Here is a 27,845-nt window from a genome sequence, read left to right on the forward strand (position 1 = left end):
AAGGAGTCCAAGGTTCACAGAAGTGAATGAACTTGTACAAGGTCACACAGCTGATACGTGGCAAAACTGGGCTTCAAACCCAGGTGTTCCTAACCCCCTAAAGTCCAAACTCTCTTCCTTGAAAGCAGAATCAAACTTAATGACGTCAGCACCTGAAAATTAGAGGAAAAAAGGCTGAGGAATAGAATTCCAGTGTGTGTTTTGCAATATGTGCTATGAACATGCCTACCACTAATTTAGATCGCATAGTACCTAAAAACTGAACTTTCCCAAATCATAATGAAGCTTATACTGGAAATGAGATAATATTTATTTGCAGGGGTTAGAGTTGTCTGCTACCTCCTCTAATCAAATAGTGAGCTTGTATAAGTGCACCACAATGTTTTATTAATATTTTAGCTTGGATTCTTTCAAGTGAAAAGTAAATAAATAAGCTGAGAATTAACTCTATAAGTGGATATCAGTCTTAATATAGTATAATTTTTAAAGAAAAAGGAGATTATCTTTAAGGCATATATAACAGAGGCTTTCAAGCTAAAAATGCTCATAACAAATAGAACAAAATGACTAGTTTTCAAAATGAAAAACTGTGCATTTGGATGGATAAATTCACAGTGATCTATATCCTGGGTGGCTTCTACTTTTCAATTTCTGTTTACTCCTCAGGCCCATTTACAACCCCGCCCCTCCCATATCTTCTCCCTCTGCAGTCAAAATTCTCTGTTTTGAAAGCAAATCTAAGAGATTTTCCAATTAAAATTACTTTCATGTTCCAAAGCTTAAAATCTCCCAATGATCTTACAAGGGTAGACTCCTGAGCTTGGCTCCCATCTCAAGTACCCATTCATCCTACCCTCCATCTACGCTGGAAAGGTGGGACCACTTTTGGTTGGTGGTAAACATAAGCAAAAATAATACTAGTAACAATAATGACAAGGTAATAGTAATAAAAAAAAAACTAGTATCTAAATATCATCATATAGCCAAAAGCACTCTCCAACAAATATCTCATTTGATCGCGCCAGCCGTACCGTGAAGAGGCTCTGGCAGATGCTGCTACTCTTGTTAATTACTGCTCTTACCACTCCGCTCCCGCTATTAGAGAGCACGACATGACATCTCAACAGGTTCAAGTTTTTTGCAAGATCACACCCCTAAGTGAGAGCTGGAACGAGGTTTCAGTCTCCCTGGGTTCTTTCTCCCAGTGCTCACCATCTCCAAGCATCCCTCCTTAGATGTTAAATGAATTTCAGATCTTGAAAGTTGGGGAATTGAGAAAGCAAAGCAATTAAAATTGCGGAGTATGAACCACTTGATCTTACCCTTTGTTTTTCAGGCTTTGTTAACCATGTCAGCCTAGGAGATTCAACTGCTTTGAAGACTTTGCCTTCTGGCTTTGCCTTAGGAGCAAAACATACTTTAATAAAGGTTGGCATTTCAAATACCAGCAGAACTTAGAAATCATAAGGACTACTAAGGTACAGAAATTTTTGAGAAGGCTTAGAATTCAAATTGTAATTACTAATGACAGTATTTAAATAATATTTATAGATGTAAAGTTACTCACTGTATCTCAATGTTCTCATGGGTAAAATGGGGTAATATGGTATCTGCCTCGTGGATTGTTGTGAGGACAGAATGAAATCCCGACCTAAAGTGCTTAGAATACTGTCTGGAATACCAGGATCCCGTTAATGTTAGCTGATAGTATTATCATTTCTAATGATACAATAATAAACTATAGGTATCTTCATCCAGGTCTTTTTTTTTTTTTTTCCTAGAGGTCAAGGATACTTACTTCTGATATTTAGTTGCCTTTTAACTAACTTGAAAATTCTATATATGTTGCTATAGACTGAATGTCTGTATCCCCCCCAAAATTCATATGTTGAAATCCTAACTCCAAAGGTGATAGTATTAGAAGGCAAGCCTTTGAAAGGTGATTAGGTCATGAGGATGGAGCCCTCATAAATGGTTCTAGTGCTTTTCTAAAAGAGACCCCAGAGAGCTCCCTTGCCCCTTCCAACACACGGGGACACAGTGAGAAGACAGCCATCTATGAAAAATGGGCTCTCATCAGACACCAAATCTGCCGGCACCTTGACCTTGGACTTCCCAGCCTCCAGAGCTGCGAGAGATAAATTTCTGTTATTTATAAGCCACTCAGACTGTGGTATTTTTGTTACAGCAGCCCAAACAGGCTAAGACGTATGTTTTGACAGTGTGTTTGGATTATCATGTTTTATGTATTGCTATTCTAAGATAAAAATCTCTAGAGGAGGGACTTCCCTGGCGGTCCAGTGGTTAAGACTTCACCGTCCAATGCAGGGGGTGCGGGTTTGCTCCCTGGATGGGGAGCTAAGATCCCACATGCCTTGGGAGCCAAAAACCAAAACATAAAACAGAAGCAATATTGCAACAAATTCAATAAAGACTTTAAAAATGGTCCACATCAGAAAATCTTTAAAAAAAAATCTCTAGAGGAACTGACCAGCAAGATATGATTACGATGATTTTTAAAGATTCTTTATAAATTTTAAAGTTTATTTTACTAAAAGCAGCAGAGAGGTGCCTCCCATGTCAAAGTACTTCTCCTTAACCAAAGAAGATTTTTACCAATAAAAGCATGTGAAGATATTTATTCCCAGACGGCTCCCTATCAGAAGAAAAATGCTGCTTTAATTAAAAGGAAATTTAATTTAGATAAGGATAGGCCTACATCAGCAGTTCTCTGTCCTCTGCATGCATCCGAATCATCTAGATTCTGCAGAGCTTCTAATAAAGTCTCGCCCCTGGTGATTCTAATCCAACTGGTCAGGGGTGGGGCCCAAGAACTAAAACATTTTAAAGCCTATTCAAGTTATAAGCATGTGCAGCCAGGGTTGAGAACCATGGGCCAAAATTCAATTTCCAAGATCCTATTTTGCTAATAGAAACAAAAATTTTTTGAGGCTATGATGTTATACTACTAAAAAGTAGAGTTGTTATCTTCAGACTTCAAAAGACACATTTAAATAAATGAAGCCACATTTTTACCTGAAGAATATAGTGTCTGACAAAGTTTGAAGATATCTGAAAAAACAATCTGGTCCTCTATAACCACAATGCAGTGTTAACAAAGAAGTAATGCTAGAAAACACAGCTGATCTAGAGAAGTGAAGCTCTAAGAAGGTGTATGATTTGTCCAAAGGAACAAAGTCAAGAGCAGACTCTGTATCAAACCTTTCTTCTTCCTACCCTGCTACAGTTCCTCTATCAAACCTTTCTTCCTACCCTGCTACAGTTCCTCTATTGTAAGTCTAGTTGTTTGTCTGTACATACACAAGCATTCTATTTCTTTTTTTTACAGTTTCACAGATTTTGAAGAACTGTGATCCAATACTGAACATCATCTATTATATATGTTGAATATTAAAAATACGCTTATAAACTGTGCTAAATGGTCAGTGACACAAGCTAAAATATATCCTTAGCTTCTGATCAGAATAGATATATTTAGTTGGCTTCCAAATTTTAATAAATGTTAGATAATACTAATTTTATTAAGTTTAATTTTACACTATCTGTATAATAGTTAAAGCATAAATGTGTGACCCTTGAGCTGTGTTCCTGGGTAGAGAATGATGGCAAGTGCCATCATGTGTCATAATGTGCTAACATTTCACATTTCACATCGAGTTTGAGACTGCATTTGTAACAATAATAACTATATTGTAACAACATTACTATAGCAATGATAATAACTACTATTTATTCAGTGATTACTATATGCCATGCAGGGTACTCAGTGTTTTACATATGTGGCCTTTAAGGTTATTATATAAATTTCATAGATGGATAAACCAAGGCTTAGAAAATTTAAAGTGCTCACAAGTATAGCCATTTGGTGGCAAACCAAGGATCCCAATCCAAATCAGTTTTGTTTCAGAGCTAATATTTTATCCACAAATTTATACTGCTGTAATAATTGATTTGAGAACATTCAAAGTTCAATTTTGTTGAATATAAAGTTAGACTAAAATCTTTTTATAAAATTGAATTTAGGGGCTTCCCTGGTGGCGCAGTGGTTGAGAGTCTGCCTGCTAATGCAGGGGACACGGGTTCGAGCCCAATCTGGGAAGATCCCACATGCCGCAGAGCAACTGGGCCCGTGACCCACAACTACTGAGCCTGCGCGTCTGGAGCCTGTGCTCCGCAACAAGAGAGGCCACAATAGTGAGAGGCCCGCGCACCGCGATGAAGAGTGGCCCCCGCTCGCCGCAACTAGAGGAAGCCCTCGCACAGAAACAAAGACCCAACACAGCCAAAAAATAAATAAATAAATAAAATAATAATTTTAAAAAATGTAAAAAAGTAAATTAAAAAAATGAATTTAAGTATAATTTAGGTTAAGAAAACCCCAATTGTCTGAGAAAACACTGATGATGAAGATTAACACTGATAAATCCTGAATGTAAGACTGCTGAAGAAGCTCCTTATTAATCTGAGTGACAGAAAAATGACACAGGGTTCAGAAATGATATACCTGTAACTAAATATCACTCTCCGCTCTGTACCCGAGAGTGAGCTCCAGGGAATACAAAGTTAGAAAAACAGGCAGAGAGAAAAAATTTTTAAATGCAAATAATTCAGATGATTATAACTGGAATACAAATGAGTTTATTATACATGTTAATGGGTTAACCATCTTTAGATCCGAAAAATAAATTATCTGACTAAAGATAAATCTTAGCAGGAGGGCAGGGAATGTAACAGGGTAACAGAAGTGCTATGTCTAGAAAGAACTGCATCAATGTGGGAATTGAAACTAAGGCTTTGGATCTTGCATCTTACAAGATTAACAGTGGTTGTTCAATGACTTTATGATGTGTTTCTTAGAGACTTAAATAACATCACAGAAAACATATGGATTTTGGGCGGAAATGAGTAAACAAGTAAAGTGTTGCTATATTTTAATGTTGATCTAAAAACTATATAGTTGGTTTTCTAGTAGCAATTTTATGATTGTTACAAGCTGCTTAGAAGTCATGTATACTTTAATAAAACAGTCTGTTTTAATGCAATAAAGGTGGAAGGATCTCAAAGCAAGCTAAAGCTTTTATATTTCTCCAAGAAGGAAGATTTCTACATTTGGAAGCAACTGGCAAAAGTCCCAACTTTTTTTTTTTTTTGAGATAATGCCATATTGATTCAAAATTCATACAAGGATTCTCACAACCTTACTAAGAAATAGGTTGCAGTTATGACTCAACGGTCCAGAACCGCTCAAGGACTTAATGTAAATGTTGTGTATCAAGGACCTGGCAGGGCTATCAGCCCTGGAATAGTGTTCATATCTGAGTGATCACAAAGCCATCAGTATATGTTTCCAGGAGGATGGGATGGTGGAGGGCCTCGCTGTGGCCTGGAATCAATGAGGGGAGAGTTACCTTCCCACCAGAAGGATGCACTGGAAGGGTGTGGGCCAGTGTGCTGATGTGAGGATGATGCCTGAAGCGTTGGTTGCCAAAAACAGAAGTGGGGCACCTGCATCCTCCACATCACAGGGGGTGGAAAAGTGGAATGACTGTGACTTTGGTCCTTCCCCACAGATCACTGAGCTAGCCATGCTCCTAAGAGAGGGTGAGAATACATATCATAAATCTGAATCAGTAGGCAGGAAAACACTTGGGCACAGAGATTCTCCTTCCTTCTCTCAGATGGGAATGTGTCTTGAGAAAGAGCTAAGAGGTGAGGAGACCCTTTTGGAAAATATGCCTAAACTGAGCTCTTCCCCATGGATGTGGAAAAGGAATTAAAAGCTTCCCAAGAGGATTTCACCAAGTTTCCTGAGAAAGAATTAGTGGGAAGACCAGAATGTGATACACCTCCAGTGGGAAACAGTAGCAAAGTCCAGTTCAAACCACACGGGGCAGGTGGTGGTCTTCTTCCTAATGGATGGGCAGAGGACATGCCGCTCAGACAGTAGAAGTCAAGGACTTGTGACGATCTGGGCAATTCTGGCACAGGGAAGCAGGAATCCATGGCGACATCAGGGGCAGCAGCACCTACAGTGGCTGTGAAGCTCAAATGGCAGCCACGATGGCAGAAAGCACATGAGCAACGGGCAACAGACTAGATCCAGAGATGACAGCAGATGGTGACAGGGTAGTGACAGGCTGGGCGTGTGGCACTTCTGAAAGTTGCTCTATTGCATGGCCCAGAAGGGACAGATAGGAGCTCTATCAGCCTGGCCCCGCCCTGGCGCCAGTCACCATCACCTCTCACCTGGATGAGGCAGTAGCCTCCTAAGTGGTCTATCTCCCCTTCTTCCCCCCTCAGTGTCGACTCAGCGGAACTGCCAGGGAGCTCCTTTTTAAACTGCATTTAGAAGTAGTTTTAGACTCACAAGAAAGTTTCAAAAATAATACAGAGAGATTCTGTGCACCCTTCACTCAGCTCCTCCAATAAATAACATCTTACATACCCATAGTATATTTCCAAGCAAGGAAAACTGACGTTGGTACAATACCATTAACTCAACTACAGACCTTATTAGGATTGTCACCACATTTTTTCATGCATTCTTTTTTTTCACTGTTTGATTCTATGAAACATTATCACAAATACAGATTTGTGCAATCACATCACAATCAGAATACAGAACTCTTCCTTCACAACAAAGAAATGCCTGTGCCGCTCCTTTACAATCACATCCTCCCTAACCCTCACCCTCACAACCACCGACCTGTTCTCCATCACTATCGTTTTGCCTTTTTTTTTTTTTAATGGAGGTGTGTCCTCAGTTTAACTTTCTTGTTTTTTATTTATTTTTATATTTTTTATTTTTGGCTGTGTTGGGTCTTAGTTTCTGTGCGAGGGCTTTCTCCAGTTGCGGCGAGCGGGGGCCACTCTTCATCGCGGTGCGCGGGCCTCTCACTATCGCGGCCTCTCTTGTTGCGGAGCACAGGCTCCAGACGCGCAGGCTCAGTAGTTGTGGCTCACGGGCCTAGTTGCTCCGCGGCATGTGGGATCTTCCCGGACCAGGGCACGAACCCGTGTGCCCCACATTGGCAGGCGGATTCTTAACCACTGCGCCACCCATTCTTTTTGTTATGACCTTAGACCACTTAAAAAATTTTTTTATTGAGGTATACTTGATGTACACTATTATATAACTTTCAGGTGTCCAACGCAGTGATTCACAATTTTTAAAGCTTATACTCCATTTATAGTTAGGATAAAATACTGGCTATATTCCCCTGCTGTACAGTATATCCTTGGAGCTTATTTATTTTATACATAGCAGTTTGTACCTCTTAATGCCCTACCCCTATCTTGCCCCTCCCCCCTTCCCCCTCCCCACTAGTAACCACTAGTTTGTTCTCTAGATCTGTGAGTCTGTTTCTGTTTTGTTATATTCACTAGTTTGTTTTATTTATTAGATTCCACATATAAGTGATAACATACAGTATTTGTCTTCTCTGTCTGTTTCACTAAGCATAATGCCGTCCAGGTCCATGCATGTTCAGCTCACCCATTCTTTAGACGCATCTTTGGGTTACTCAGGTGCCCTGACAGCACAGTCAATTGTAACAGCCTCACTTGGTCTGAATTCTCTCTGCTTCTTTCTGCCTGAGCCCTGTATGTCCCAAGCTCACTGCATGCTCCACTGAGCACCACTGATAAGCAAAAATGATTACCAATCACTGCCTTATTCAAGGATTTGTCTTCAAAGGTAAAGGTAGCCTCAGACCTGCCACTACCTCCTATGGTTAATGTCTGTGCGCTACTGGCTTAATTTCATATTAATGTTCATTTATCAGAAGGAAAGGAGGTTGTACACACCTTGTAGTCTGTGGTTCCTATTATGTGTCTTAATTATAATGTTACTATTCCTTTGTTACTAGTTTAGCCCGAAGACTAAATGTATTTAAAATTCAAACTGACTGTAGCTACTCTGGCATCTAACAGGAAAGCCAAAATTCGTATCATCGAGAAAAAAACATGTGTTCTCCTCTGATCTTTTGCACTTTGAGAACTTGAGCAGAGGTGAGGAGGTGGGATAGAGAAGGGAGAGGAAAGGCTGAAATTCCAAAGTCACCGCCAGTTCTGCTGTGCTGGTAAAGAGTGGATGGCCATTTTGCTTGGCAAGATAGTAATGAATCCTTAGACAGATAGAGGCAGGCATGGAGCCAAAGAGTGGGTCGTGCTACACCACTCTGCATAAAAAGTGAGAAAAACTGAATTTGAAGCATAGTGAGAACTGGAGCAGCGTGAGGCTGAGCAAGGATGACTTGTGAGACAATTCTCTGTGATGGAGTGGCTGAGGGACATTTAAGAAAAGGAATGTCTAAATTCAATTCTAGGTTACTCAGCCATAAAAAAGAATGAAAATAATGCCATTTGCAGCAACAAGGATGGATCTAGAGATTATCATACTAAGTGAAGTAAGTCAGACAAAGACAAATATAATATGATATCACTTATATGTGGAATCTGAAAAAAATGATACAAATGAATTTATTTACAAAACAGAAACATAGAGTCACAGATGTAGAAAACAAACTTATGGTTACTGGGGGGAATGGCGGTGGGGGGTAAGTTAGGAGTTTGGGATTAACATATACACACTACTATACATAGAACAGATAATCAACAAGGACGTACTGTATAGCACAGGGAACTCTACTCAGTATTCTGCAATAACCTATATGGGAAAAAAAATCTGAAAAAAAAAATGAATATATGTATATGTACAACTGAATCACTTTGCTGTATATCTGAAACTAATACAACATTGTAAATCAACTATACTCCAATATAAAATAAAAATAAATAAAAATAAATAAATAAATTCAATTCCAGGCTATCTGTGTTGTGGTAAAGTAACTGCTAACTGTCCCCTGTTGCCCCAAACTTTCAGTGAAGTCTGTTATACCTAAAAATGTCTTGTCTGAGTAACTGGCAGGGAAATCTAGAGGTGAAAAGCCATGTATAGGTTAAAATGGAGCAGAGGGAAGAAAAGAGCAAGGGCGATCAAGACTTCCATGAGATCTAAAACTCAAACTCAAAGCTAGAAGTGACTGTGAGAATTTGCTAAAAAAAAAAGTCTTTGGTGGGCTGGGATTTCCCATGGGATGTACAAGACAGGATTTAAGTGTTCTTGAATCTTAACAAAGAAACTTCTAAGCTGTCACCTGTGATGTGTTTCTGTAGGTGAATGGACACCCCCTTCTTCAAGGGGTGGCCGTAGTATAAGATCAGGTCCAGGTGATGGGAAGGAAGACGTGAAGGGGTTAAAAGGCTGCCACAAGAACTGCTCTGGCAGACTGGAGAGAAAGTCGGGAAGCTGTTTTTAGAACCAGGAGAGTTCCAAGTTAACCAGCCATAACAAATTCTGTATTCTAAGTTAAGTGTCACGAAACAAGGATTAGGAAGATGGCTTGGCAGGTTTCTGGTTCCACAATTTCAAAAAACATGTCCGTGGTAAGGAAACAATAATTAGAATGTGTCAAGGCATTTTCCAGACCCTTCCCAAATCCTGCCTCCACAGCAGAAGGAAGCTGCTCAAACTGAGAGGCAGTGCAGCACAGTGATTAGCACGCAAGCTCGAGCTGGCTTGCCTGAAACCAAATACTGGCTCAGTCGTTTGCCAGCTGCTAGATCCTCCTAGTCTATTATGAGTCAACTACTCATAGTCTCTGTCTCCATTTTCTTCCCTATAAAATGTGAACGATGGGGTTTCCCTGGTTAAGAATCTGCCTGCCAGTGCAGGGGACACAGGTTCAAGTCCTGGTCCGGGAAGATCCCACATGACGTGGAGCAACTAAGCCCGTGAGCCACAACTACTGAGCCTGCGCTCTAGAGCCCGTGAGCCACAACTACTGAAGCCTGCGTGCCTAGAGCCCATGCTCCGCAACAAGAGAAGCCACCACAATGAGAAGCCGGCGCACCGCAGCAAGGAGTAGCCCCCGCTCGCCACAACTAGACAAAGCCCGCGCGCAGCAATGAAGACCTAACGCAGCCAAAAAATAAATAAATAAAAATTTTTTAAAAATGTGAACGATAATAAATAGTACTAAATTCATGGCGCAGTTGGGAGGATGACCTGAATTAATACATGTAAAGCATTTAGATTGGCACCAGGTCCCCGGAAAGCCCTCAGTATGTTTTGCTCCCTTTATTACAGGGAGGAAACAGCTCACCAAAAGCACTGGAAAGCCCTGTCCTGAGAGCTAGAAAGCATATTCCCCCCACTTAGCAAGAAAAGTTAAGATCACAGCCTGAGACTCTTGGAGCCTTCTATGAAAGTGAAGGTCAAAGCAGAACAACTTGTAGAGCTTCTGCCTCTTCTTGATTAGCCTCTGGCGATACAGAAAACTGACACTAGTTTAAACACCTGCACATGCTTAAATACCATTTAGGTAAGAAAAATACATTCTGTTCCATTTGATTAAGACACTGATATTATAGCCAAGGCGGGCAAGCAGCAGCTTCAGAACGCTTGCCTCAAAGACCAGCTACACACGAACGGGAGGGAGCCAATGACGGTGGCCTTTGAGATCAAACAGTGCAGTGTTCCCTCTATACAGAGATTTTCACAAAGAGTGGACAAAGTGACAATAAGCCCAGTAATGTGAACAGATCCAGTTATAGCAAAACAGGGGAAATTAATACTGTGCCTCAGGCATAGAGTGTTAGACCAGTGATTTCTTTTTGTGACTTATAACACCTAATTTTTCTTGACTTTGATCTTGAAATACCTTTTTTATATTGTTTTGTTTTTGGTGTCAGTGTGAATCCAAACACATACACACACATCAGTTAGGGCTTTGTAAATCCCGGTAATAATAATCACCTGCCACAAAATGCTAGGATCCATTTTTCTATAAAAGCCAAATCCTTTGCAAGACAAAGGAAAACAATCAATACTGACAAGAATATATTGCCTAACCCTTGTGCTGTAAAATCTCAAACAAATAATAATTTGGAAGCTAAGAGGGAAAAATCATGTTTATCTATCACCTTTATCACCTAAATGCTTGTCCAAATACTATGTTCCATAATCCCTGAAAATCCTACAGAGCGGGGGAATTTTAAAGATAATTTTATTCATATTAACTAAGGCAAGAACTAAGGTTCAAAACCAGTTCTGAGTTCAGAGGCTGCACTATGCCCACGACACTAATATCTTGAGACACAGATCCCCCAACCTTCCTCAATAACTGGTTATAGTTTGTGACATTTTTTTCTTTAATGATGCTCACTTTCAAGAAATGCTTCCCAATATTTAATCTAAATCCCTTTCTTCTCCTTGAGTTTAAACAATTCCTTTTATATATGTCTTCTATGGGGAGAGAGAACATTGGCCAATGTCCTCCTTAATAACAGCTCTTTAATAATGATTATATTGCCTCTACTCCAGACTAAATGCATCCAACTCCTTTAACCTTTTGTTAAAGGCCCGATTTTCCAACCTATTGATAAGTGCATTTGCTCTTCTCTGGACCCATTCCAAGCTCTTGATGTTGCCCTCAAAATGCATATGTTATATATATGTGGGTGTATATATATACACACATATATATATCATACATACACACACACACTTTTCCTAAAATGAAGAACCTATGCTAAGTAAACCTGAAATAATCCTTCCCAGTTTTTTTTTTATATGAGACAGAGAGAGAGAATGAGATTTGATTGGTAATTTTAATAAAAGCTTTATTTTGTTAGCACATTCATTATCAACTTACCAACCATTATCATCACAGATTTCATTTTACGACCCTCTTTCCTAATCCAGCTTGTACCCAATGTAGTGTTTATTATGGACAATTATAACCTGCCTTGAAATTACTCTCTACACACATGCCGAGCGCTTCGGTGCCTAGAGGGGAAACAGAGTGTGCTGGTAGGGGTTGAGCTGCTGAGCGGGGAGGTTTACGTAACACCTCAACACCCACCATCCTGACAGTGGCTGAGGGTGACAGCTATATGACACAGCGTGCACATGATGGCATCGCCCCTTCCAACAGTGGGATGTGGCAGAGAAAGGCATCAGGTGGTCTTGCTTCTCTGTGTTGCATTCCTGCCCCTCTCTTTGGATGTATGCCCGAGTAACTCACTCCACCTTCCCAATTTACGTCCATAATGTTCCTTCAAGGTTTTATTTTCTTCTCACTGGATCACTCCTTTAATTTACCCTTGGCTGAATGTGACCTCTATCTTCTTTGACGTTAGCAAAGCCACAGAAAGTTGCAGGAAGGCAGGTAAGAGGCCCCTGCCTCTTAGTAAAGGCTTGAAGGGAGCTCTCTTCTTCACTGGTCCATGAAACACTCACCCAGTGAAGTGCTCCTGGCAGGAAAGAATCTACTTCCTGTAGACATCATGTGAAAGAAGCTATGTTACTGCCCCATGTGAGACTCTAACCCTGTCCAACTCATCCTGTCCTACAGGCTAGATTCTAGACTTCAGTGGTTCGTGCCTGCAAAACAGTTGCCCTGCACACCCCACCCCACAACTACTGTGAGCGCTGCTGTGAAAAGTTCCCGCGCCTCTGAAAATGCTCTGTGTTCAAAGGAGAACAAAGGAAGAAGCAGCAGAAATAGTTGTGAATACATTCTGCAGCCGGACCAGTCTGCATATGCGATTTTCAGGCAGGCTCTTCCTGTCTGAGAATGTCCTCTTGAATGCTAGTAATAAGTAGAGAAGGAGGGAGTTAGAGTTGGGAGAAGAGAAGAGACGAGTGAAGTAGGAAGAGATGTCTCTGTATTTCAGTCATGGGAAAGTTAAATCATACCTATCAGGTATGATTAGGTTTGTCTGCATATAATAGGAAGCTCCAATGTGTAGTTTAAACAAGTCAGAAATTTACTTCCGATTCAGACAAAGGAAGTACAGTCAGCCCTTCGTATCCACAGGTTCTGTATCTTCTGTATCTTCGTATTCAACTGACAGAGGATCGACTTTGATCAATGGTCCCTCCGGCCCTCCGTATGCATGGATGCCATTCTATATCCCGGACTTGAGCAACCACAGATTTTGGTATCCATCAGGCCCTGGCACCAACGCCCCACGGATACCAAGGGACAACCGTATAGATGTAGGCGGTATACACTGCCATGTCAGCTCTAAAATCATCAGGAACCCTGAATCTTATCTTTCTAAGTGGCTTTCATCCTGGAGGTCCAAGGTTGCTGTGAGGCTCCAGATACTACATTTCAAGCAGAAAGAGGAGCAAGAAGGAAAGGGCCAAAATTCATGCCTCTCAGTTGGCTCAGTCTGCCTAACAGAGCCTTCCTGAAAGCCCATCCAACCACTTCAGATTCATTTCACTGACCACCTAAGGGGTTCTGGGAAACAAAGGTGTTTATGCAGGCACACTGCCAGTGTGCCTGCATAAACTAGGTTTCTTGTGAGTGAAGGCAGAATGGATACTGGGTAGATAACTATCAGTTACTAACAAGATAAACTAGACAGAATACTTCTGGTCTTGATTTTTAAGCCCTACATATTATTTAAAAGTATTTCCCCTAACTCCACATTTCTCCCAGGGCAGTGGAAACCCGGGGATGAAAACAGACCAGGATATTTAAACCCCTTGCATGGAAATGTATCACTCACATTGCTTGCAGTATTTTTAGCTTGAAAATGAAAGGAAATCTTGATTATATAAGTAAAATAACAGAAGTTGATCATGTCAGAGGGAGCTATTCAAACTGGAATGTAAAGCTTTGTTTTGAAAACTAAAAACATCCATTAGAGGGGGAGTTAATTCAACAAAAGAATGAAACCAGTAAACATCTGCAATTTCACATGATGAGGGAAAAGAATATAAAGCTCAGTTATTTTAAACAATAGACCAAAAACGACATGAAAGCAGAATGTAGCCCTAAGATTTGTCACTCTTGCTTACACAAGGGATGGCTTCACTCAACCATGTTTGGGACACATCTGGTGGAGAGGAAGGCTGTAAATATTTCACTAGGTTATCCTTACGGTTCCTGGTACCCTGTGGCTATAGTCAACATAATCTCTGAATGGAAAATCAGATTATATGGTTTGACAGAAGATTTTTTTCTTTTGTGCCAATGTATGGAATAGTCTCACATAGGTGAGATGGTACACATTTAAGAGATTGCTTTTATGGCAAAGAATAAGAGCACTTGAACACAGGGCTATCTCAAGAAAGTTGGGATGTATGCTAGACTGAATAAACCTGGATTGACCTTTACAATCAGCCACTGAGACTCTTTACCTGGAGTATTTATTGCCCTGCAAATAATATCTCAACCACAGGTCCAAGTCTAAGTGCTGGCCCAAAGAAAACCTGGTATCAGACAAGAGAAAGGAAGGAACAGGAAAAGGAGGGCGAAGACTTGCTCTGCTTATTTCCTTGCCACCTGGTCACTGCAATAATGAACTGAACGTCTGTGTAATGTTGCACAACAGTATCATACTGTGTGAAGAGCAATGCCATACATTAAAGCCTTAAAGCCACGGTGCTTTCAACAACAACAAAAGTAAGTATTTCTACCTGAGAAAATCCTCTTGAGCATGTGTATATGTGGGGAAAACATGAGCTCTGGAGCCAAAAATACCTGGCTGGCAATCCAAGATCATGATTCATTGGGCAAGGGTAACACTGGAAAAGCAATTAACATTTTTCATAGGCAATATTGGGAAACCAGTTCCTTACTTCCTTATAATGGTGTTGCAACGATTCAGTGAGATCAAACACATCAAGCACCTGACACTTAGTAGGTATGCAACAAGTGTTCAAATCTCTCCTTCTCTCCTACCTCACTACCCCACCCCTTTGCCCACTCTCAACAATTCCTTGTTTTGGATTTAGGTTCACATGTTTAGCACCATTTGATCATATTAATACACCGTGAGGTTAAATGAGGATGCCATTATTAGCAGAGCCATGGATAAAAACTTCCGCTCCTTCACAATGTGACATTAGGTGCCGACCTGGAAGAAATAGCTGACCTGAGGGATGCTTTAGGCAAGAATTCTGGGAAGGTTCAGGGATATGGGAAGAGCATCAGCTTCAAAGCTCAGGTCACCTGAGCAGGCTCCCAACAGCCATTCAGTGGTCTTCGTCCTATGCCATGTCCTTTGCTCCAAGACTAGGCAGCGACTTATGAAAACTGCTAGTTCTCAGTGGAGTTACCAGCTCAAGGTTGAAGTCACCAGGCTTACCTGGTGACTTAGCCTTAGCCATTTTGGAATGTTGCAAAAGAGATACAGGGAGAGAGAGAGAGAGAGTGAAGTGGAGTTTTCAGCACCAGTGGCCTAAGGTAGGAAATAGTGACAGTCTTTTGGGAAAATTCATTTAGAAATCATTTAATATATTTAGATATAGACACAGAAATATTGTTGTTGTGGTTTTAAGAGCTTATACATCAAGATGAAATATAAAGATCCTAAAAGTATACTGTTTTTACTGCTTTTGAATTATTTAATAGTAAAGATACATGTTCTGTCTGACTTGCTCATTTCTTCAACGCTCAGAATCGAGCCACTAGGGAAAGCTTCATGTCTGTTAAAAATTAATTGCTACATGTTATTTTTCCAACCATGAAGTTCTGATCTGTTTATTTCCGAACACTTACTATTTAAACAAATAGCTAAGTTATTTTTTAGAGTCAATGTAAGAGAACAGAATTAAATAACTGCCTAAAGTCTGAAATGACACCAAAATGCCCATTAAAATACCTTCTTGTTAATTCACATTTAATGAATGGGAAATCCCTTGCCTATTACTACGCTATGCAAATCAACAAGCAAAATAAGCATGAAAAAAACTAAGAGCACCGTACCACAATCCATAGTTATCATTTATTTTGACAATTCTAGTTCTATTTTAATTATTCATTATAGTACTTTATGGCAGAGTGTAAATATGCAGCAGTATATTTTTTTAAGTTAAGAAGTCTATGTACCGCAAACCTCAGGAGTACTTTTTCCCATTAACTGTTTTCTATAATAAGGAAAGAGACTGCCTTTTTAGCACAAGAAAAGTCTTCCAAGGTTACTTAGTGACAGAGTAGAATAAATTATGTTCTACTATTTACCTACTTCTGCAATTTGGAGATTTTTAAAGATACATGCAAATCAAAACTACAATGAGGTATCACCTCACACCAGTTAGAATGGGGATCATCAGAAAATCTATAAACAACAAATGCTGGAGAAAAGGGAACCCTCTTGCACTGTTGGTGGGAATGTCAATTGATACAGCCACTATGGAGAACAGTATGGCGGTTCCTTAAAAAACTAAAAATAGAATTACCATATGACCCAGCAACCCCACTACTGGGCATATACCCAAAGAAAACCATAATTCTAAAAGACACATGCACCCGAATGTTCATTGCAGCACTATTTACAATAGGCAGGTCATGGAAGCAACCTAAATGCCCATCGACAGACGAATGGATAAAGAAGATGTGGTACATATATACAATGGAATATTACTCAGCTATAAAAGGAGCAAAACTGGGTCATTTGTAGAGACATGGATGGATCTAGAGACTGTCATACAGAGTCAAGTAAGTCAGAAAGAGAAAAACAAATATCGTATATTAACGCCTATATGTGGAACCTAGAAAAATGGTACAGATGAACTGGTTTGCAGGGCAGAAATAGAGACGCAGATGTAGAGAACAAACATATGGACACCAACGGGAGAAAGCGGCCGGGGGTGGTGGTGGTGGTGTGATGAATTGGGAGATTGGGATGGACATGTATACGCTAATATGTAGAAAATGGATAACTAGGAAGAACCTGCTGCATAAAAAAATAAAATAAAATAAAATTCAAAAAATAAATTAAAAAAAATAAAATAAAATGTGAAAAAAATCCCTTTTTTTAATCTCTAAAGAAAATATATATTGTGGACCTCGTTTAATGAAATTCTTGGGGTTCAAGTTTTAGTTTTTCAAGATTTCCCCTAGAAGGGGAGGTGGGGAAGAGAACCACAGAGAACTAGTAATCAAAGAAAGCTTCTAGGAAATACTAAATTTTCTCCTTAAAGTCTACTTTTTGAACTTAAATCAACATAGACAGGAAGGCTTAAATCTATAGATTTTTTTTTTCTTTCCCAAAATGTTATGAGGGGAGAGAATGTGGGTGACAGAAAATAATGAGTTCAGGATCAGTGATAATTAGACAACACCAAGGACGCCTGCCTTGGTCACGTTCAAGGACAGTTTATGGATTGCTGGCTTTCAGTGGAGGGAAGGGAGGAAATGTGGGAAATGGAGCTCTTCTCTACATTGACTCAATCAAAGATAGAGTCTCCAGACACAGTGGTGCTATTTCTGCACCTGTTAGCACTTTAGGATACTGGATATTTCTTCTGCAAGAAGTCTCTGGCTCTTCAAGAAAGTGATTTGATAATGTTTGCTATAAGAAAAAGCATTGTAGGGAGTATTCAACAGGTGGTTAGTACCCTTTATATAACAAATATATTGAGCCTGCCCATAGCTAAAAGGCTGCTGCTAAATAATGTACCTCCAGAAATGAACAGCAGGGAGGGGAGCCATTTTTCTTCCTGTTATACAGGCTAGAGGGCAGTGTGGTATAATCTTTGTAGATATGTCTTCAAGCTTTGTCTAACCCAGACTATTGCACATCAGTTATTGAACAAATGTTTCAAACCACTGCATGATGGTCCTGCCTACTGGCCAACACGTAAGTTTGAACAGTGACACCATCTTTCAGCGAGCAGCAGTGCTTACTTGAGTATTTCAGTATATTTTCTTATTTTGTTGTATAAAATGGCATGAAAAAATGGAAGTCATGAAGGTATTAGTCCTAATGATAAGGAGCAAGGCTCTCAGAGAACTAGTTGATGTGAGAGCTGGTTGATGTTACGAATTAAACAGTAAAAGTAAGGTAACTGTACGAAATGCTGGAAATTTATACTCTAAGATTGTGCCTTAAAATATAACTAACTAGGGATATCATCATATATTTAGTTCTTTGTGTATGGAAGACCCACGCCCTTAAATTTAGAAAGCTTGTTAAAATGTAAGGTTGGTAATTTTTTAATCTTTTGAATGGAAAAGCAGAAGGGAGTTTAGAAGCTAGGCCACTTGTGCAGTGTACTCACGAAATGTAATGTCCCCCTTACAGCCCTCAGATACAGTAAACGTTGCTGAGTCTCCACATGTTGACCGTGCAGAAGTGTCTGTGATACCTCACAAAGCGGGTAGCATTTGGGTATTCAGTAAATGTTTTCAAAATGGCCTTATCTATGAAAACTGGGGTCTCTCTTTTTCCTCTTTTCTTTCAAATTCTAGCTGAAATAGCCCCGTTCAGGTTTTGGTGTTTTTTTTTAATAAATTTATTTATTTAATTTATTTATTTATTTTTGCCTGTGTTGGCTCTCCGTTGCTGCACGCGGGCTTTCTCTAGTCGTGGCGAGCTGGGGCTACTCTTCGTTGCGGTACACCGGCTTCTCATTGCGGTGGCTTCTCTTGTTGCGGAGCATGGGCTCTGGGCACACGGGCTTCAGTAGTTGTGGCACGTGGGCTCAGTAGCTGTGGCTCGCGGGCTCTAGAGCGCAGGCTCAGTAGTTGTGGCGCACGGGCTTAGTTGCTCTGCTGCATGTGAGATCTTCCTGGACCAGGGCTCGAACCTGTGTCCCCTGCATTGGCAGGTGGATTCTTAACCACTGGGCCACCAGGGAAGCCCCCCAGTTCAGTTTTATGCTAAAGAAACAAGAGTGTGGCAAGCTGCCTTGTTGAACTGTAAAAACGTTCTCTGTAGGAAGCCTCTGCTCCAAGCTCCACACTTTCCATCTGTGGATGTTTGTGTTTGTGAGGTGTGAAGGCCTAGATACAGAGATGATAGATGCCACAGAAATACCCAGGTAGGTAGCTGTGCAAAGCAGGAAGTCCCTAGGGGAGGATGCCAAGAAACAGACAAGAGGGACTTTTCTTTGCTAAGACAACCTTAACCCTGTTGTTCGTAGTGCACGGTTTATGTGAGCAAATGACAGTGAAGTTATGGCTGAAATGGAGTACCATGTCTTTTCAATAGGAAATAATTGCAAGTCAAAAGTTTTATGAGCAAGAGGAAAATAACCACACACTGACCCTAAATGTTTATCAAGGGTTCAACCTTTAGGAGGCTTTTCTTAAATTTCCAGCTGATTAGAAGGTCTTATTATAGCACTTATTAATTATACGTGCTATTATATAGTCATTCTACAGTGATGGACTAAGTTTAGAATGCTCTTAGATGGACTTCCCTGGTGACGCAGTGGTTAAGAATCTGCCTGCCAATGCAGGGGACACGGGTTCGAGCCCTGGTCTGGGAAGATCCCACATGCCGCGGAGCAACTAAGCCCATGCGCCACAACTACTGAGCCTGTACTCCAGAGCCCGTAAGCCACAACTACTGCAGCCCACGTGCCTAGAGCCTGTGCTCCGCAACAAAGAGAAGCCACCACAATGAGAAGCCCACACACTGCAACAAAGAGTAGCCCTCGCTCACCGCAACTAGAGAAAAGCCCGCGCACAGCAACGAAGACCCAACACAGCCAATATATAAATAAATAAATTTATTTCTTAAAAAACGAATGCTCTTAGAAATGCTCAGGGATGTTTTTACAAGGATTTCTGAGGTTTTAAACTTATTTTTTCAACCTTTACAAGTTATCTTAAAAGTTATAGTGTTCTGGATTTCTACCATAATATATTAAGATAAAGATATTCTTTTACATGTTTAAGACATTTTAGAGGGACATTTTCTACACAAAATTTGAGATTAGCTATTAGTAAAGAGGTGGTCAGTCCACAACATATAAAATAAAATACGGATGTATTGAATCATTATTAAAAAAAAAAAAAAAAGATGCTCAGTCAGGAATCTGGCCGGAATATCTTGGCATTCAAATAGAAATAAAAATTTTCAATTCAAAGATAAAATGCAAACAATTTAAAAATCAAGGTATAAGGAGACCAGATTCCCCATTTTTATTTTGTTTTTCTCTACTACAACACTTCTTTATTACCTTCAGTCCTGATGGAAGCAAACTGCCAATACACAGTGTGTATGCAGTACAGTATCACTGCCACCAAAAGGCAGGATGCTGGCCTCTCAAGCACAGGCACTCTGGGACCAGGTCCTCCCTAAAGGCACCAAGCTGTTGCTAGGTAAGGCAGCAAGGCCAAAGAGAAAACACAGACTGCAAATAATCAAAGTGGGAGCAAGCAAGGGTAAATTCATTCAGCGTTTATTGAGCACCTACTAGGCTGGGCATTGTTAGTGGCTGAGAATCTAACTATTAAGGCATACTTTCTGTCTATGGAAAGCTCCTGGTTGACTTTAACTTAATATTTTGAGATAATTTTGGACTTTGGGGAAAGTCCTAAAGATTGTACAAAAGGTTCCCACATCCCTTTCACCCAGCTTGCCCTAATGTTAATATCTTATAAAATCTTCATACCAATTATCAAAACTAAAAAAACTGAGCTTAGTACAATACTATTAATTAACCTGCACACTTTATTTGTATTTCACCAGCGTTTCCACTGATGTTCTTCTTCTGTGCCAGGATCCCATGTTATATTTATTCATTATCACGTCTCTTTAGTCTCCTCCATTCTGTGACATTTCCTCAGTCTTTCCTTGCCTTTCATGACCTTGACAGTTTTGTTAGTTGACTTCTGAACAGCCATAATGGAATGTGTAAATCCTCTGAGGGAACTATATTTTGCCTGGGGATGGGGAGGCTTCATAGAAAGATGACATTTGAACTGGGTCTGGAAAAATAAAGTAGGACTTTGCCAATGTATTATTTATATCTCATCTGTTCAATTCAACATATATTTATAGTAATGGGAAGACCATTAGGCATTGCAAATATAGCCTTGAACAAGGTAGAAATGGTCTCTGCTCTTATGCATTTTATGAGGTATTAAACAAATCATGACAAGTGCACTGAAAATTACAAAGAGGAAGGAAGGAGGATGGGTAACATTCAGCAAATGGATTTCACATCATCTAAGGGGTGAGGGGAGATTCCCTGGAGGAAATGGCAGGCAGTAAGCTGAGATCTATCCAGGGGGTTGTCAGCTGAGGGAGGACACAGTGTTCCAGAAAGGGGGAACAGCCTCTGCAAATGCCTAGAGTCAGGAGTACTTATCATTTTCCAGTAGCTTCAAATGCTGCATCGTTGACACATGATGGAAGGCAGTAGTGTGAAGAAGAGGGGCTAAAGGAGATTGGGAACAGTTAACTGTTGGTTACATATGAGAAACTTCCAATAAGAACAAAGAAATAAGAGAAGACCTAGGTGGAAAAGTAAAGGAGAATGAGATTCCTACATCAAATGCATAACAAGTTCCATTAGTTGTCTGTTTTCTGAGCTATTTAGGAAGAGGATGGCTGGAGCAAAGGGAAGGGAGAGAGGCCAAGCCAATGTAAGACTAGCAGATACAAATTATCAAGAGACACCGGGGGGTCAAGAACAATGTTGGACTACCCTGCAAGATGACAAAGACTAGGGCATCAGCAAAATTAGAGTACCAAAAGTAAGAAAAAATTTTTGGAAAAATAAAAAGACCTATTATTTTCCCAAAAAGGCATCAACATCATGGAAATTGTAAGAACTCTGTTAAAACTTCCTTCAACTTATTTTAACGGCTCAGTAGTGTTATTATTTTAAACTGCATCACATAAGAAATACAATGTCAGGGTTTCTGGCTTCTAAATGTCCTGGTCTTGGCTGAAAATACAGATTCTGATGACACCCGGTATCAAAACCCACAAGAACAAGAGATGGATAAAAGAGGGTAGAACACAGCTCAGCAAGAGGGCAGTCGAAGACTGATATGCCGGGTGTGAGTGGTAGATGAGAAGCCAGTGAAGATCAGAGGCAGGCCTACCTTACCAGAGAAAAGGGAAATGTCCATGAAAAACTCAGTCACCAAAATCAGGGAAGGAGAGAACTTCAAGGAGGCATGCCTTCCCACAGAGACTTGTGAAGGAGGAGGAACACTAAAATGTTTCATGTCACCTGGCCCTTAGCAGGTTGGCTGTCACGGGTGACCTTTGTTAGAATGGTTTCAGAACAGTCACAGATAGGCGTAGATACTGTATTAAAACAAGTTGAGGGGTGAATGTGATCTGAAAAAACAGTGCTATGTCTTGAAAACTCTCTTCCAGAGAGTTTGTCTATGAGGCAAAGGCGTGAGATAAGGGAGCACTGAATGCACGGTGGACGAGGCATTTTTCTGGAGGACGCTATGTTCATTGACCAAAGGGAAGGAGTAAGCCAGAGAGGGGTCTGGTTGAAAGACATCTGCACGTCTGCACGGGTCCTCTGGTGAAAACAGCTGCAGTAACGTTCAGCCATGAAGATGTCTTTCTTGCAGGTCTAAGAGAAGTAGACACAAGATGTCTGCCTGCACACTGACCCTCTCCAACTTCCGCCCTGAAAACAAACCCCAGATTTAAGAGGACCCAAGGGAAGCCTGCTGCACCCCCAAGACTGCCTCAAACTCTGCCCCTCAATGGAGTTGATAACGTTAAACGTCATACATCACAGGTGCTTACTTAGAGCCTAGCATCAAACACCCTTCATCCTTTTTAGCACATTCCTTGATATTTCTGCTATTTCCCTTTCTTTTATTTGTTTGCTAGTATTGTCCACGGACTTCTATTATATTTTTTTTCTTGCTAACTTAATGTTTTTAATCTGCTTTCCCTCATTCCTTCTCTCTATCCGTGTCAGCATTCCTTTCTCTGTTTCACTAGTTTGCCCTATCGGTACATTATGATGCCTTAGCTTGTGGTACTTCCCTCACCTCCACCTCAAACGGCCTCTCTCACACCAGCCACCACACCCTTCCAGTGTCCTCTGTGAAGTCAGAGAGGAGGTCACCTGCCGGGGGACAGGGAGATGAGGCTGTCATGACAGACTGCGGTGACTGCTAAATCCAGGATGCTTCAGACAAATAGGGTATTCACCTGTTCGGTACTGATAAGGATTTTGAAAACTGTTCCATATGCAAACTAGTTTTAACCTAAAACCTGTTTACAGAACATCTCAACGGGGACATTTCGGCATCAGCTCACATGGTCAATTTAACGTTTCTTATCATCCCCAACCTTGTTGCCAGCCGTCCGTTCTGCCTCCACACTCTACTCTTTGACTCCGTTCCTACTTAAAGCCAATGAGGATGTGTTGAGTGCCTACTGAGTACATTCTTTGGGTCATGCAAGTAATCATATGTGAGAGCTGCTATAATGGAGGTGGCTACAGGGTGCGTGGCAACAAGGTTTACAATGTTCTTCCAAACATCTTTTGGCCCTCTTTGTTTCTCTTTATCCCCTCCCCTGCCTTCCCTTTCTCTTTACTCCAGACTAGTTCTGTTCTAATATATTTAAAAATACCATCTCTAGTTAGCTGACCAAACACAATAAAATGGTTCCAAGTTATTTCCATAATAGTGTCAAATCTCCTGAAAATGGGATCAAAGACTTTCCACAAACTGATAGCATCCAGGGACTTCCCTGGTGGTCCAGTGGTGAAGAGTCGGCCTTCCAATGCAGGGGACATGGGTCTGATCCCTGGTCGGGGAACTAAGGTCCCACATGCCACGGGGCAACTAAGCCCGTGCGCCACAACTACTGAGTTCGCGTGCCTCAATGAGAGAGCATGTGTGCCGCAAACTACAGAGCCCACGCACTCCGGAGCCCGCACGCCACAACTAGAGAGAAGCCCACGCGCCGCAACGAAGAGCCTGTGTGCCGCACGAAAGATCCCACATGCTGCAACTAAGACCTGACGCAGCCCAAAAAAAAAAAAAAAAACTGATAGCATCCAAAATATCTCATCCCCACCACTTCAATTTCTCACCTCATCTAAGCAAATCATAATCTCCGGTCAGTGCATTTAATCAAAGTCTTCTTTTAATGGACTCTCAAGGTTGAAAAGCACTATTACTAGGATGACTAGCACAGGTAGAACATGGAATTCCAGACATAAAAGAAGCACTTGAATTATGAATATCCCTTGCATGGAAGCAATACCCAGGCCCGGGACCCATCTCCTCCCTGTCTTCTTGCCATTCATTAGGCTCCTTTCCTCTGTCTTTCTGGTCAGTTTGCTGACAGATTCATCACTAGCACTAATCCCCAGTTCTCACTCTCTCTCTGTCCAAGTGCAAAAGAGGAAACAGGGCTGAGGGCCATTCAGACACCTATTTACATCTTCAGGGTTGGGCCTCCCCTTTCTTTTCTTCTCCTGGCTTCTGTAAAACGTAATTTCACATCTTGGTAATGACCCTCGGGCTTACAAAGCTTCCAGTTCAACCACAGTCACAGCCAGGAGCCAGAACAGTGAGGACCCAAGATGTATTGAAACTAAAAGCCCATGGCAACAGTGTTCAAGCAAGAACTGAGGAATGTGTCATACAGCCTTTCTAGCCTAAGAACCTAAGAAATTGGGTCTGGGGGTAAATACTAGCACAGGCCTCTCCTATTTAGCATCTGGCTCTTAACCTCAGGAAACATTGCGAGGAAAAGAAAAAGTCTGAAAACGAAAGACAGAAAACTTGAAATTAAGAGACCTAAGGTCGGGGATCAGAAAGTAAACCTAAGTCTTCTAAGTTCAACTCTGAAGATCAGAGATTCTTAAACTGTTCTCCAAAGGTGCTTCAAGGACTAAGTGGGTAGGTCTCCAGGCTCTAGAACTCCACTTCACCAGAGCAGCAACATTTTTATCTCTTTTACATACTAGACCTCCATGTCAGACTTCAACTTGAAGGACTGGTTCTGCAGCTTGAAAAACATAAGTTTAAAAAAAACTTATTTCGAACTGCATCCATTCATGCATTCATCCATTCAACCAATATTTATTGAGCATCTCTGTGACAAGCACTGTGCTAAGGGATGGAGATACCAAAATAAGTAACACACGGCTGCTGTCCTCCAGGGGTTCTTCCTGGAGATGAGGAGATAGACAAATGATGCAAAATTCAGAGCAGAATGTGATAGGGTGCTATGATGGGGAAGAACAGGGAGTTTTGAGATTCCACAAAACAGATGCTTTAACATCTGGAAACTGGCTTTGAAATTGGCTTTGAAACTCTGCTTAAATATATCCAATGGTGGGTAATTCTACAAGGTAGCCAATTCTATTTTTAACACCTGTAATTATTCTCAATTTTTCTTTTTAGGGCTAAAATCTATGTTCTTGTGGCTTCAATCCATCAGCTCTAGTTCTGTCAAGTCTACACAGACCAGGTCTGTTAACCTTTTCCACAAAATTGTCTTTGAAGATTTGAGTTCAGTCATCATTCCCTTCCCTGGACTTTCCACCCTCTAGGTATACAGCCTTTATTTACACCAATTATATTATGGCTTCATGTAACCAAGACAAAAAAGGAGAGAATTTGGGGAGAACGGGGACTTGATGAAATCCTTCCTTCTATGTGAGAACTTTGTTTTATTTGGGATAATTTTAAGAGCAGTCCTGGTGCTAACATGGAATCAAGAAAAAATGTGTAAATGAAACTAGACATGATAAAAAGTGACTACAGATCTGGAAAGCTCATTTTTCTTCAATATTAACATTCAAAACTAATGGAAATCTAGAGGGTGACAAAAAATATAAGCACATACACTAAAATGGTTTATTGATGTTGTTACAACACATGTTATGTTCAGTGTGTTGTCTGTCCATCATTAAAATGCATAGTTCAACATGCCGTTTAAAACTGGAATGAACATGGTGACTAATAGCTCCCATCACTGCCTGCACGAGCATCTGAGATTTGTTGCCTAAGATAACTATGTCTCTGATTTTCACTGAATAAACCTACACCAAGAAGTAATCAAGGAAGGTCAATCTATAACAAACAAGAAAGCAATGTTACCTACATTTGCAAATTTCATGGCCAGCATCTATTTTTCATTAAAATTTTACTGTTTCATTTTTAATTGCTTTTTAATTATTGAAATCTTTAGAAAATTACCATGCTTAAGAAAAATTCCAAACTGTTTTGCCTATGTAATGTTATAAAGCATTTTGGTATTTCTTTTTCTTTTTAACCACAATTTCTAGGCACAGGACTTTTGCTATCTAAAAATTAAGAAGCTTTGAAGGCCAGTGTGAAACACATATAACTAACACACATATAACTTTACCTCTATGAAAAAATTTATCAGTTAAAATGGTTTGAAGATAAATTTACTGAACACACGCTTTGCATAAGAAGTCTCTTTCACTATTAACATAAAATTTAAGTACCACCTGCTTCCAAGGGAATTGAAGTAGTATATAAGCCTGTTTAAATTTTAAAAAGCATGTGTAGCTATTACTATGGTGTGTATTAAATTTGACTTTGATCTTTCTGACAGCCTAGGCAAAAAGGAAAACATGAAAGAATACTTAATTATACTTGATACATCTGATAAGATGAAATATCCAGGGTTTTTTTTTAGGAAAGAACAAACATTTTTACTACTAAATTCCAAACAGAGTTTATCAAGACATACTAATCAAGGGAATTTAAACAAGGAACACTTAGCAATACCATGTCTTCAACCAAAAACATGCAATAAAAGGCTGGAAAACAATCCTAATAGTGTTAAGTATGACATAGATCTGTAAAATTTGAGGGCACAGTATTAATACCATTTAGTGAGGGTGTTTTAATGGAGAATTATACTGAAGAAGTCAAGAAATATAGTTATTTTCTGAATTGTGATCAGCAACTCCTGAGTGGAATGTGAATTCACAGAAAAAGATGACTATTATTTTCTTTATTTCTCTTCCTCTACTGCAGCTAGATATAGCTGGATATACAGGATATAGATGGAAGTTACCTCAAGTTTAAACTCTAAGGGAAAAAAAACGTAGCACAGGTACCTGGTATCCATGCTAGGAAGAAGAACTTAGGGTACCAAACATGAGAGCACAAAGTTAACATTCCGTTAAAGAAGCCGAAAAACTGTCTAAAATCCCTGCCTGGGTTAAGGGGTCACCTCATCATCTCCACACAAGTCAGCTGCAGCAGCATCTCAGGCCAAAACCCGCATCAAGATGCAGCTTTGCATCTGCTCAAGTACCTGAAAAGGTGCCTGTTTGAAACTCCAAAATACTGTACCAAAGAATATTGTTTCTCCCAGTAGTTTTTTACTCCAAGACTTCTCAGAACTTTTAACTAGCTAACATGCGATGTGGACCTTCCAAAATGGACCCAGAATGGGCAGTAAACTTGTCTGACCACAACGCCCTCATTTCTTGGGGCATCTTACAAAACTAATGCCCCAAGGAACATAGTTTGGAAAATACGACCAGAAATGCCACAAGCCTGAATATTTTAGGAACAGGTATTACCACCTCAAAAACCAAAAAAAGACTCTCATTGTTGGAGAATTATCAACAAAGCAACAATAGCTTTGGCATTGTTTATATACAGTGACTCCTTAGGACAATAATGTGACAAGAACAGCTGCTTTCTGGAGCTGGAGATGGAAATTCAACGTCTTCAGCCCACATAGGAATGTCTTCTATTCAATTATGTCAGGAGGTCATTCAAGTGATAAATCTGAAAGTTGTAATAGTAAGATAAATTAAGCTGAAAGGACATTTAAATATTATACTGTTTATACCATTTGATATTGAAATCTAGTCTACTAGTAGATAATTCCTTTTCATTCCTGTCATCAAAAAAGCATTTAAGGGACTTCCCTCGTGGTCCAGTGGTTAGGACTCTGCGCTTCCACTGCAGGCGGCACCGGTCCCCTGGTCAGGGAACTAAGATCTCACAAGCCGCATGGTGCGGCAAAAAAAAAAAAAGGCATTTAAACGCTGGTTTTGAAGCGGA

The 27,845-nt window shown here is 40.3% G+C and overlaps 1 protein-coding gene and 1 long non-coding RNA gene across 10 annotated transcripts in view; one reads left to right on the forward strand and one right to left on the reverse strand.

The window, feature by feature from the left end:
• The window catches only part of LOC309609605, a 59,500-nt gene extending 31,660 nt beyond the window's left edge, over positions 1–27,840 (forward strand). The window contains exon 2 of the long non-coding RNA XR_014233511.1: positions 1–27,840. This exon is cut by the window's left edge and continues 22,639 nt beyond it. This is a non-coding gene — a long non-coding RNA (uncharacterized lncRNA).
• GRIP1 (glutamate receptor interacting protein 1) overlaps positions 1–27,845 on the reverse strand; it is a 713,644-nt gene that overhangs the window by 529,823 nt on the left and 155,976 nt on the right. The window lies entirely within an intron of this gene.

This window comes from Balaenoptera borealis (assembly GCF_965194805.1).
Source record: "Balaenoptera borealis genome assembly, chromosome: 13".
Classification (NCBI taxonomy): domain Eukaryota; kingdom Metazoa; phylum Chordata; class Mammalia; order Artiodactyla; family Balaenopteridae; genus Balaenoptera; species Balaenoptera borealis.